The sequence below is a fragment of the Nilaparvata lugens genome, chromosome 1 (assembly GCF_014356525.2).
Source record: "Nilaparvata lugens isolate BPH chromosome 1, ASM1435652v1, whole genome shotgun sequence".
In the NCBI taxonomy this organism is placed as follows: Eukaryota; Metazoa; Arthropoda; class Insecta; order Hemiptera; family Delphacidae; genus Nilaparvata; species Nilaparvata lugens.
In genome coordinates this window covers 11,898,503-11,913,276 of record NC_052504.1, presented here as the reverse complement: position 1 = coordinate 11,913,276, position 14,774 = coordinate 11,898,503, and the positions used below count along the sequence as shown (strand labels likewise).

Genomic DNA, 14,774 nt, shown 5'->3' with positions numbered 1-14,774 from the left:
ATGTGTTGGGGTATAAGTTATTAGTTGCTTGTTACGTGTTATAATTACTATTTACAAACATCATTCACTGATATGGGATTAGATTTTTTTATAATGAAATTAGTAAAAATGTATAATACAAACAAAATTATGAAATAAGTAGATAAATATTAATGTTCTGTTGAGGATAATCATAAGAAAGTTAATTTTTAGAAAAATGAAAACCTGCTCACATGATCACCATCCACAATAAAATTATCAAGTCATTCAATAAATAGTATCATGTTGATATTCTGCCCCACCATCAACTCAACGTCATCCAGCTTGATCCTCTGCTTCTCCCTCAATAGCTTTCCTATAGTGAGGTCCACGTTATAATGGCAGTATTTGATTAACATTGGTTTTGCTTCCCCTGTGAATCACCCGGTTGCTTGTTGCAATCCAGTGTGATATGCTTGGCAGTCTCTTCAGTCTGATTAGTCCTCGTGACCTACGTGAGTTCCACTCTTGGCTTCTTTGTAGGTCCTTCCGCTGAAGGAGGGGTTGCCAAATTGCCTCTAGGGCACCTGGCCACTCTTGACCTACCTATGATTGTGCCTGGAGTTTTACCCATCTCTGGTCTCTTAGGATTTTTCTTTTTGCCCCTCCGAAACTTCGCAGGGTCAGAAGCCTCACCTCTTCCAAGAAGTTTTGCCTGAATGGCCGCCCTTCTCTGAACAGTGATGAGTTTTGGTCTCTCCACCCAAAACTCGTGACCTACGTGAGTTCCACTCCTGGCTTCTTTGTAGGTCCTTCCGCTGAAGGAGGGGTTGCCAAATTGCCTCTAGGGCACCTGGCCACTCTTGACCTACCTATGATTGTGCCTGGAGTTTCACCCATCTCTGGTCTCTTGGGTTTTTCTTTTTGCCCCTCCGAAACTTCGCAGGGTCAGAAGCCTCACCTCTTCCAAGAAGTTTTGCCTGAATGGCCGCCCTTCTCTGAACAGTGATGAGTTTTGGTCTCTCCACCCAAAACTCGTGACCTACGTGCTTTCCACTCCTGGTCTTTTTGTAGGTCCTTCCGCTGAAGGAGGGGTTGCCAAATTGCCTCTAGGGCACCTGGCCACCCTCGACTTAGCCTCTTCACCTACATTTGTGCCTGGAGTTTCACCCATCTCTGGTCTCTTGTGTTTTTATTTTTGCCCCTCCAAAACTCTGCAGGGTGAAAAGCCTCACCTCTACCAAGAAGTATTGCCTGAATGGCCGCCCTTCTCTGAGCAGTGGTGAGTTTTGGTCTCTCCACCCACAAACTCGTGACCTACGTGAGTTCCACTCCTGGCTTCTTTGTAGGTCCTTCCGCTGAAGGAGGGGTCGCCAAATTGCCTCTAGGGCACCTGGCCACTCTTGACCTACCTATGATTGTGCCTGGAGTTTTACCCATGTCTGGTGTCTTGGGTTTTTCTTTTTGCCCATCCGAAACTGCCCTGATGGGGCAGACCCCGTGGGTTTGAAGGCAAGGCAACTTCTGGAGTAGCCTTGAGGTCCATTTTAGTCGCCTCCTACGACAAGCATGGATACTGTGGGTGAATTCTGGTTTTCAACACATTCTTGAGTACGATGATCGACTCAAAGCTCCCCCAACCCACAGGGGGGCATAATCAATTAACAAAAATATTCTCAATAATTATGAAAATTTAATATTTTATCTTTGACAAATATATATTTTCATGAAAAATAAAATATAATTGATTACTCTAAACAAAATTTTCCTGTTAATATTAAATCAGATATATCAGTATCAGCTATCCTCCCCATAGGAGACAGTAACAAAGCAGAGAATTGGCAACGCTGTTCTACCATCTTTCTCCACTGCCATCATAACATGAACCTCACTATAGTCAGCCTCAACCTGGTTCCACCCAAGGCGAATAGAGAAAGGAGGTGGGTCGGACTGAAAGCTCGCCCCACTACTTTTCTTCAGTGATGACGTAGCTGCAGTCCTCACAGCTCACTCGATATACTGCTACATTGATAAACGCTTATGTTTAATTGATTAGTACTGCTATAATAAATGTACTGTAGAACCTCGCTAAAGAATAAAATATCTACATTCCATAATAAGTCAACAAATAGACATTCCTCCCAGAACGACGGCTAGCGGTCATTGACTTAACATAATTATTATAATGTTTCTGACTGCATGTATTGATTCGTTGGTCGTTTATTGTGTTGCATCAACTCACAACAATTGATATATACTTATAGTATACATATATATAGTAATAATAAAGCCTACCGTACCAATAATTTGAAATGTTTTTGACACATTAATATTGTTTTTAAATTGTACAGTAATGTACAATTTGAATATTTGAGCTTTTGAGTATTCTTTTGAATATCACAGTGCAGTATTATTTTTGAGTTTTATGTTGAACCTATGAAAGCCGAATTTAATTTATGTTAACCTTTATATTTCAAATTAGGTTTATTTTTAATTCTATGAGGGGCACTCGCACTTACATTATCATGAGCTATCAGTGATCTCCGATCAATACATCTTATCTCTTCAATGATTTTTATGAAGTTTTCCAAGGTGCTTCCTTGCTCTTCTATATCAAGTCCATATGCACTTTGATGCTTGAATTTGGAAACTTGCTGTTCATTACATCAAACCAGTCATTTGTTGCCTTGATGAAATTTGCAGCAGTTAATCGCACAGATTCTTCTCCAATGTTGTAGCGTCGCAGTGCACAGGCTGTCGTGTTTGACATGAGTTGAGCTGCCAGGGGTACATTTTGACGCTGGAATTTTTCACAGTTAATATGCTTCATATTTAATTTGTGACATGACGATATCTCCAAAATTTTTCGTTTCATTTACAAGCTTTTTAACAGGATCTGGAGATATTCTTGTCCCATCTGGATAAACAAAACCGCCATCAATAAACCAGTTTCTAATGAGTTTGAGTAGGTGTGGAACATCAGCAAAGAAATAAATGTTTCTCTTTGTTACATGTGAGAAAAAAAAAACATTTTTCATAAGAAACATTATATTGATTCCACACAGCTATATTGCCGCCTACACAATCAGACACAATTGCAACTACTGTCAAACCAATAGCATAAAGCTTTTCAATAATTTCGTCTAAACATTTTTTGATCGAATTCTGTAAATATTGGTTGTTTCCAAGAGCCACACAAAGATCTCACCATAACGACCTGAGCCTGGTCGTGTGGACCTATAACTTGATCCTTCACTGAATCATATTCATACACTGACATAACTTTCATCAAATCGTATTGCACAACTGTGAGTTTTTCAAACGTCATTTTTGTCGCAGCTACTTCCATGATGTTTAGCACGCGACTAAAAACGCCTTGATGGATATTGAGCCTTGCCGCCCATTCTTTAAGGGTCGTAAGACTTGGCAGGGGTATAAGCATTTTAGTAAGGATATGAATATAGCATCTCTTGCTCAGATAGCGTATTGTGAATGCTTTCGTAATATCCTCACTACTCCAATTCCTAACCTTCTTCTTCCTATTCAAAAGAAGATCAATTTGAGCTTTTGAAAATACCCCATTAAGAATGTTCTGAACTTCTTTTGATACTGTTTCTGCGATATTTTTTTTTCAAAGTATGGCACTCATTTTCCAAATTTATTATTTTTTATCTTGTTCTTCTTTTAATGAATCAAACTTATCTTTCAATTTCAAATATTCATTTTCGAAATTTGTCTCTTCATTTTCTTGTTTATTATGATCCTCAGCAGATTCAACTTTCAGATTCTCATCCGTAATTTCAGACTGCACTAGGAGCTCGTCAACTAATAATTTTCTTTCCTGTGTGATTCCCTTCTACTATTGTTTCTCACTAATGGTGTAACACTGGATTTGTTGGGTAATAACAGCAACGATGGGATGGCTTCCTTTTTTAACACTTTCTTCTTTGTTCCCGATTTCATAAGTTCGGCTCTCAAATCTCTAACAAAGTCCTCAGGCATGAAGTGGTCGGAGCAAATATAAGAAGTAAGTGGATTGAAATTGTCTTTACGTTTGCAACGTTCGACCCACAGTTTAAATAACTTTTCATTTTTTAGAAACCGAATATGACACACCGTCTGGCCTTGATTTAATTTTAAAATAGGAATTCGTGCAAACTGCGACCGCACATCGCATTCCAGGCATCGTGATACACGTTTATTACACAATAAATAGAGTTTTAACTACCTACCACTTCTAACTTACCTACTAAACCACTACTAACTTACCTACTACTTCTAAACTAAACTAACTGCCAACTAATATAACTATTGTATTTGCAACTCACTGTGTATGGAACGCGACGGAAACCGGATTACTACTCAAATGTCTAGGAGCTAGGACCTGCAGCTACGTCACACAGGCATGCCCCCCTCTACTTTCTTTCAATCCGACCCACCTCCTTTCTCTATTCGCCTTGGGTTCCACCATCTTTGCCTAGGTCTAGAAACACTCATGGAGCTCACACTTTCAGTAGATCTCTGAGTATGATGGTGTCATTGGTGAATTCTCTTAGTTCAGGAAAATTATTCTTTATCCACTGAGTATTGCATAGGAATGTAAATCTGCATCATTTTTCAATAAATCATTTTTTTTTATTGGCATAGGTATTTTAAAAAATACATGATATTGATGTTAGGTAGCCCTACATTCAAAATATTACAAAAAATATATAATAAACATCAGGATTGAAAAAACTCATAAATAAATTACCTACACAGATCAAAATGAATGGCTACAAAAATAAATATATTATTATTGAAAATGCTATCCCACTTCACAAGCCAGTATTTAACTCTTTTATCAAATTGATTCAGAGTTTAGGATTTCTTATAATTATCATGGAAGCAGATATTTGAAAACCTTTTGACTAATAATATCGGGTTCCTTTCATGAAACTATGGTGCTGCTTCAGTTTAACAACATTCCTGGATATTCTATTGTATTGACGAATATCTGCACTCATTGTCCAATCACTTTGCAACTGAATTATTATTAAGTTTCATATTATGTTTTATTACAATTATAAGTTACATGTTTTTATAGTATCATATTATTAAATATTGCAACATGAAATATATAACAATTCAAAATGTATTGTATACTTGTTAATTAAAAGGAACAACTTCCATTTTTCAATCATTGAATTATTCTATTGATTCTATCAATAACTTATCACAACCCAAAAGTAAATATTGTCTTGTGATTCAGGTTTCAGAAACCGGGGACTTACAAAAATCATTTCTATTTGAACAAAGACCTACACTCTAACATAATATAATCACTCTAACATAATATAATTTTCTCTTGTGATGAGGACATGCTCCCCTATAGGGGACAGCAGTGACTCATAGCAGCAATGATAGGCCAGAATCACCTCCTCTCTGTCTAGCCTCAACATTGCTTTGAATTCAATTCCTTTGAAAAGATTCAACATGAGATGATCAAGTCAGTCCCTGATCCAGAGCAACCCCCAACAGATTGATAGAACCAGATGGTAGCAGCTCAGTGATTTGAACTTCACATTCCAATGGATTACCTGGCAACAATCTGTGAATTATTGAGAATTCAATGAAAAGCCCTGCACACACACACATATAGATTTTTGTTTGTATGATATTTTGCCATACTTATGAATTATATCAGATTAAATGGAACTTGACAAATATCATTTGTTCAATCTAAATAGAAATTTATCTAATAGAATTGATAAGGACGTCAAAATATAGAACAAACAAAAATTGATATGTGTGTGCAGGGCTTAACAGGGATCTTCATTTATTGAATGTGTTTTATGGTTTTTTCTTCAACTTATAATCTTGTCCATATGCCATGGTGGTTGCGATATTTGATTTTTACATCATCGTCAGGGAAGCAACAGTGATTTGATATTACTAAAAATACATAGACTCATTCCAAGGTCAATTGTTTGTTTTAAGAAAGGTTTTGAATGGCAACTGTTCAATTTGTGTAAGCTGAGGAAAGATGTGACATCACACTGCCTATAATATTATTAGCTGAAATGGAAGTTCATAGATATGTTAGGGGTTAGGCTTGGTATACAGGTTGTAATGCAATCAAATTGAATTAAATTGATGTCCCATTCGACTTTTTGATAATTTTTTCACCAGCCCAATGTAAAAACAGATTCTCATTCATAAATATTCAAAATATTTGCTGTATTATTTATATGTTCAAAAACATTACATAAACATGGAATGTCAAATGTCTTCTTAAAATGTATGTATTCAGGGCTACTTTTTTCTATTCAAAATAACATCATAGTACCTTTTTTTGATAAGTTTTCAATATAAAATAACAGATTACAAACACAAATTAAAACAACTAATTTTGATTTACCTAGTCTATCAAAACACTTATTTAGCCTTCCACACTTATTTGAAATTCTTTTCTTTTTATTTTAGTTGAACGTTTATGTAAAATTTATTTTTAAAACCTGAAAATGATGTGATACATTGAAACTAGTTGTTTTAATTTGTGCTTTTAATCTGATTTTTTTATATTGAAAACTTGAAAAAGGGTACTATGATGTTATTTTATAAATATATCTAATGACTATCCGTCAGGCTCGCTTCGCTCGCCATATCCGTCTAGCCTGGGGGCTCCGCCCCCTGGACCCCCGACTGGATCGTCCAAGAATGAGATCAGCAGGCTCGCTTCGCTCGCCTGCATTTTTCATTTGAGCATCTTTATCATATGTTATTAGGACAATCCAGTCGGGGGTCCAGACTAAACGTCTGGCTAAACGGATATGGCGAGCGAAGCGAGTAAGATATAGTAACATATGATATGGAAATTTCAATTATAATTAAGAGATTGGGAGAGGAAGAATATACATGCTAAAAGACGAACTAAAAGACTAAACGTCTGGCTAAACGGATATGGCGAGCGAAGCGAGTAAGATATAGTAACATATGATATGGAAATTTCAATTATAATTAAGAGATTGGGAGAGGAAGAATATACATGCTAAAAGACGAACTTTAAACCCTTAAAAACAACCCTCAGGCTACTTTCACACGATAGGAGACGTGCAACTTGAACACTGAACAGTGTTCACGTTTTTTTGTCGAAGTACATTGAGTCAAATCGTGTCTTTCACATGGTGACTCCTATCCAGGAACCTCGTCTTTTCCCCTCGAGGCAAGCAGAAACCGGCTTGGATCGAGATACTAGCGGACAAATCGTCACTTTCACATGGTGATTCTACGTCTCTCCGGTCACCACTTTTTCTCAAAAACTATCTTTCTTGAAAATGAAAATAGAAAGATTCGGATTTGGATTCAGTGACCCCAAATTCTCTAAAGCGTAAGTCCCGTTTTCGAAAATATCCGAAAACAAGGAAGTTATGGCTGTTTTAATAAAGCTTTCTATTATCATATAATCATACGGTAAAAACGAACAGGTACTGTAGGCCTACTATACAGTACGTAAGTACTGTAGCTATTATAATACAACTTACACTGTATTCGAGTAGGAAATTTGATAGGATATTTATCTTGGTTTCTGAAAATACCCCAAAATAAGGGAGTAAGATAACTTTGAAAAACCAAAGATTTCCTGCCGATTGAAGAAACATTAAAGATTAGTCTAAGACATAAAAACGTGTAACAAATATCAGATCACTATTCAAGCTATCAAGCTTTTCATAAATTTATTTGTCTCCTCATGGCAGAAGGTTTGCGCCCAACGTTTTCACTTAAACATTTCTGTAATTAAATTGTGATAGAACATATTATTGTATTGATCTTCTAAATCCAGTTGCATGTACATCGATTTTCGTAAAATTGATTTTTACCGTTCCTATGAATTCTTTATACAGGTTCAGCACAACTTCTTAAATAACATTATGCTTGATTCAACAGAATTCATAAGGACGACAAAACATCGAACAACAAAAAAACTCTTTCTGAGTAACTGGCTTTAACAAAGTATGGCTTCACGAAATACAGTACGATAATTTAGAATAGTTGGTACAATGGTTATGCTTTCTGAATTATGGCAACACTGAGGATTTAGCTCAGCAACTAAAATCGACAAGCCATGATTATGTTAATCTTACTCATGATACAAAGTATCAAACTGCTTTGTACTATGATACATGGTTTTCATTCCGTATCATTCTTTAATAAAAATAATACAAGATTCCAGTTTCAAAAGCATCAAAGTCGCCAGGCTGGTCTGAACTATTCATGACATTTTCAGTATGCATTATCCACTCAGCAGTTCTAATACACAGACATCAGTTTCACTTGGAATGGCATGACATTTTCTATTCTTTCAATTCCTATTATTACCATAGATTGATTCAGATCAGCACACTGTATGTTCATAATAGATTTTTCTGATTGTTAAAAAGAAATAGTCAATAATTGCTGGGAATTTAAAGTGATATTCAACGATTTGATCCTGATAAATTGGATTGTTGAATGACAACTGAAATTTAGTGAATTTTACTGTACAACATTCCTTTTCCACCTATTTCATTGGGTGATGAGTGGAGATGATTTATGATTTCATATTTGGATTCATCTTTTCATAGTTCAATATTTTTTTTGGAAAACTAGAACTTTTAAAAATTAGAAATGTTTATGTTTAAACTTCTGAGGTGTTCAAAAACTTCTTGAAACCTTTGCCTGTCCCTTTGTGAGGCAGGAGTATTATTATCTTAGTATGTACTATATAATTATATGATAATGGAAAGCTATATTAAAAACAGCTATAACTCCCTTGTTTTCGGGTATTTTTGAAAATGGGACTTATGCTTACAAGAATTTGGGGTCGCTGAATCCAAATCCGAAATCAGAAATCTTCTATCTATATTTTTAAGGAAGTTAGACTTTGAGAAAAAGTGATCTGTCGGCTTATTCGTAAGATCCCCATGTGAAAGTACAGGAGAGCTGCAAAATATGAAATATGATCTTCCAGGAGCGAGGACTCTGCCGTGTAAAAACTGGCCTTAGAGTTAAAATATTGCCAAAAGATTTCTTAGTGCTGTGTGCGCCTCTAAAGGGCCAACTGAACATACCTACCAAATTTGAACGTTTTTGGTCCGGTAGATTTTTAGTTCTGCGAGTGAGTGAGTGAGTCAGTCAGTCAGTCAGTCAGTCAGTCAGTGAGTGCCATTTCACTTTTATATAGATAGATAGAAGATAGATACATGAATTCAATATGGCCGGCTGCTACCACGCACTCTTAAGCTGCGTTTATACCAATTAACATTCTGTTAATAAGTTAATCCTTGAAGATTCTATTAGATTGAGCATATAGATTATCATACACATGATGAACGTATATGTGTTTGTCAAGTTCCGTTCAATAATAATAATAATTAATCACTTCTCTGATTGCCAAATGAATTGCAACCAGAGGAGTTTATTGACAAAACATATACATAATTATTATATTATGCATACAAAAGTTGCTATTGCTAAACTTAGTTCTAATTATTATGATACCCCACTATAATAACATGTGTCGGGGTGATCATAATATTCTTTCCAAAACATGTATAAAGAATTTAGTTCGTAATTTTAGTTATAAAGGTTTGTTAGTTATTAAAAGTAGAATACAAGACCAATAAAAGTAGGTAAACGGTATTATAAAAACATGACAGTGGTTCATCCTATATCTTATTTACAATGAGCTCCTCAGTCTGGTAAATGCCAGTATCATAATGTTTTATATGTTTTGGTTATATTGTAACCAATTCCGTACTGCTCTTTTAAAATTATCTATATTTATTACGTCCTTTGCGATCTGCGGGATTTTATTGTAAATTCTATGACCTAAATATTGTACAGATCTCTGACCAAAAGCTGTGTTCATTCTGGGAATGAAAAGAAAATTTTCCCAAATCAACAGTCCATATCTCAAAAGTGACTCTACAAGTGAGAAATATACTATTTCAATAATATCTTTTTGAGATATTATACAGAGTGGGTGAAAAGTCCGAGAACAGCTTAATATATCATACACAAAGGTAATTTGATGGTGGGTGTGATTGGGGATCCTACTCAAATTGAAAATACTACGTTACTATGATTTCAAAAATCTGGTCAGCCATCTTAAATGCAACTTTATTTTTTTAAATAGGAAGGTGGTCATGTGATACATGATTCAGATACGAAATTTCAAGAAAAAATGAATGGTGAAAACCGCATATCGATATCTCAAATCGTTCAGAAGATATTCACATTATTAACCAATATCATGCATATCAGAAATGAAATACATGAGTGGTATTGATTAATAATGTGAATATCTTCTGAACGGTTTGAGATATCGATGATCGGTTTTCATCATTCATTTTTTATTGAAATTTCGTATCGAAATCATGTATTGCATGACCACCTGCCTATTTAAAAAAATAAAGTTGTATTCAATATGGCATATCCAAGATGGTGGACCAGATTTTTGAAGTCATATTAAAGAAATATTTTCAATTTGAGAGGGATCCCCGATCACACTCACCATCAAATTACCTTTGTGTATGAGATATTAAGCCGTTCTCGGACTTGTTTCTCTCCTTTCTGCTTTGAATTTTTTGTAACTAGCTGATTGCAACTCTCACCAGCGGGCAAGGCTTGATTCCTTTTGCTAGTGATGCCGGATTACCATTGAGAATGTAATTATGATTTTGGTATTATTTATGCTTAATTTTTATTTTAATCATTTTATACTTTTGATTATAAAATTATGTATTTTCTTTTATTATGTTTTGAATATGTATTTATTGTATGGCAAATAAATGATTTGATTTGATTTGAATAGTAGGCTATTGATTAATAATGTGAATATATTCTGAACGATTTGAGATATCAATGTGCGGTTTTCACCATTCATTTTTTCTTGAAATTTCGTATCTAAGTCATGTATCACATGACCACCTTCCTATTTAAAAAAATAAGTTGCATTTAAGATGGCGGACCAGATTTTTGAAGTCATAGTAAAGTAGTATTTCCAATTTGAGTAGGATCCCCAATCACACCCACCATCAAATAACATTCGTGTATGAGATATGAAGCCGTTCTTGGACTTTTCACCAACTCTGTATGACGAAGCTGGTAGATCATATAAATGAGCTTTCTTATTTTCTTAGTTGTGTACGATATATGCTCATCCCATTTCAATCAATCATCTACAATTATACCTAGATTTTTAACATTATCAGAGCGCTTAATGAGAGGACAATCACAGTTTTGATTCTTCCCTTTACAATACTGAAGCTTTATTGAAGACTTTGATGGTTTGGTGCTATATCAGTTATAGAAAAAGTTAGGAAATTTGTTTTCCCTGCATTTAATGTTAATAGGTTGTCCCCCATCCATGTGGTGACTTCGGAGAGTTCTGTTTCTGCTGTTTGAAATACCTTATCCCAGTTTCTACCCTGGAAAAGCAGGGCCTTGTCATCTGCAAATGCTATTTGTCCTACCTCTGATTCGAATGGAGCACAACTCATTTGCAAATATAAGATATAAAATTGCGCCTAAAACCGTTCCTTGAGGAATTCCAAATTCCATGGATCACTCTGCACTCATGTGACTTCCAACTTTTGTTCTCTGCTGACGATTGCTAAGGTAGGACTTGAACCACTCCAGAGTTGAATTTCTTATTCCTATTGCTTCAAAATTTTCAAGTAATAAATCATGTGACACAGAGTCAAATGCCTTAGCCAGATCCAAAAATACAGCTAAACACTTATTTTTTCCTGTAGGTTATGGATAACCAATTTTGACAACTCTGGAACTGCTGATTCCGTACTTATTCCAGTATGAAAACCAAATTGGTTTGGATAAATTATATTATACTTTTCCAGATAGCTCATCAACCAAACTTTTACCACGGAATAAGCATAAATAGTGTTTCTTTCCTCTGTGCTTTTACTAACTTTCCCAGTATTTTTGATAATTTACTTATTAGATAGGCCTATTTAAAATTAGCTTATCTCCACTCTTATGGATAGACACAAATTAATTTCATTGCTTTGGGAAAAGTTCCATTGATAGACTCAAATTGAAGACATGAGCCAGAGGTTTACAAATTAATTCTCTAATGCTTTTTAAAATTCGGTACTTGAGTATTAAACGGAGGCCACCTAACCTACAGAAATATTTCGTACGGGATACCATAAATAACTACATAATTGGAAAGAACACACTTTAATAGATTAACAGGTGAAGTTTAGAATTAATCCGACGCCTGGTTCTGACGTTGTGCAACCCAGAACGCAGCAATGTCGGTCAGGATGGAGTTGAAAGCGTCGCCGCCGCCCGGCGTTATTTTTACGCTTGGTAAACAAACTCTCGTCAATTTCGACAATTTTACCTTCGCCACCAATTTTTCCACTATTCTTGTTTTCAACACTGAATACACAAACCTCCTCATATAACTGTTCCAGTCGATGACTGTTTTACCGGCCATGCCTAACTGTTTCTGACAGAATTTTAGTGAGGTTAGTTCCTCGGCCCAAAAGTAAATAAAACGAACAATAGTCGTGAACGCTAATCTGCTATGTCCGAACCAAGTATCAACCCTAATAGACACCTTTTTACGACACGAATGTACATTGCACTGCCAGAATGGATATTCCTTACCGAAATACAACTTCATTTCGTGGTCGTTAACACACAATTTCACTGAAGGCAAAAGATGCCATTCTTGAAAGAAACTTACACTATCCTCTTCATTTCGAGGTAAATCCCACAACAAAATCACGTCACTCATTATTGAAACACGTATAGCAGTAGTAGCGCACGGCAATAAATCACTCAGTACGAGTACACTGACCAGACACAGTGACAGGCGATGACAGGGAATGGCGCGCGCTCCGGTCAACGACCCTGACCTTGGCCTACTTGGAGGGGATTTTGCGAGTAGACACATGACCCATCTGATAACGCTCGACTCACAACAATACTAGAATAGTTCTACTACAACATCTATAACAATTTAACCTTCTATAAGTGCCGCGGCGCGTTTCGTAATAGTGGCCTCCGTATAATACTCAAGTACCTAAAATTCTATTATCAAGACCCGGCGCACTACTGTTTCTTGAAGAGTTTGAGACTTCAATAATTTCCTGCTCAATTATGGGTAGAAAAATCATAGAATTGGGTACCTTTACATTTGGCTTATAACTATTTACAATATCACTTATATTCTTACCTAAACTATCTGATATTTCCTTTGCCATGTTTTCTCCTATACTAGGTAACAAAGTATTCATTAATGAGATTCAGTAATAAATTAGGATTCTCTTTCATTTTTACAACATTATTTCCTATTTTTACAGCATTCAATTGATCTGTCTTCTCTCAGTTTTAATCAGTGGCATCCTTTATGATCTCCCAAGTTTTCTTGATGTTATTTCCTGTTTCATAGAATTTATTCTTGAAGTAATCTTCTTTTGAACTCTGGATTAGTGACGTCAGCATATTCCTGTAGAGACGGTAATGGGGTGCTAGTTCTTGATTTTCTGGTTGTAATTTCTTCTTATTTAGAAGATTCCTCTTTCTAATGGATAAGACTAATCCAATAGGATAGGACAATCTAATAGAATCTATAAGGATTAAGTTATTAACATTTTGTTAATAACTTTGGTGTAAACGCAGCTTCAGAATGGTCAGCATCAATAATTGAAAGAGCCGCATCGATGTTATTTACAGGTAATGCTGACAATGCAAGGTGAAACACACAAAACAAGTGACATCGATTACAGTGTTGTTGGTCTTTCCCTCAACGTGAAATCGGCTAACTAATCCACTGATGTTTTGTGCGCAAGGCGTTAGAAAGCAGCCCATTTTTAATAATTGAAGTAGATAATATTATTATAATTGGGGGCCAACCAACAGACCCAATTTATTTTTCACCCAATATTTTGGGATCGTAAAAAAAAGTGAAACCACTTCATCCAATAGCCTTTATATCCAAACATCAACTCACCCAATACGACCACTTCATCGAACAACTGTGCTGCACTCCAGTGGCTTTTTGGGGTAATTGACTGAAATCCACCACTTTGAAAATGACATATTTCTGTGACATAGATTATAAAATAGATTCTATCTATCAGTTTTATCACTTTTCTTCTCTTAATAATAAAAAAATAGATTTTTGAATCATAATAAATGAAGCTGTTTTGAAATTGATTAAGGGGGACAGTGTTCAATATCTGTGTATTATTGATATTGAAAAATGGAATGGATATTGGAAACAAAATTCTCTATGCTTGATAAATAATAATACATATTATGTAACACAGGCAAAGTAACTATAGTGAGGTCCATGTTATAATGGCAGTGGATAAAGATAGAAGAATAGCGATGCTGATTCTCTGCATTGATTAATCATATTTCTACACTGTCAAAAACATAATTGGCATCATTGTGGACCTAGAAAAGGATAGTACCACCGGCTATGTGGAATGATAGACAAGGATAGTAAAACCAAAGTTGATCAAATACTGTCATTATAACATGGACCTCATGATAGTTTAGACACTTGGAGCTTTATGCTTCACTTCTCTCTGAAACAAGTGAAGAAACAATGTACTGCTTGATAGCACACATTATCGATGTACCCATTTGCTCTGCTACAAATATATAGGCTAGTTATGAAGTGTTTTAAAACATCCACATATTTCAAGTACCATAGAAATCAGGATGTTTCCTGTGATAATATACCGTTATAGCTTATAGGTTATATTATGGTTAAACTTGCACTGTTCATCTACATTCTACAAAAAAAGCATTTC

At 35.4% G+C, this 14,774-nt stretch overlaps 1 protein-coding gene across 1 annotated transcript in view; it reads left to right on the top strand.

Annotated features, from left to right (window-relative positions):
* Positions 1-14,774, top strand: part of LOC111050230 (gastrula zinc finger protein XlCGF17.1-like) — a 95,160-nt gene that overhangs the window by 12,716 nt on the left and 67,670 nt on the right. The window lies entirely within an intron of this gene.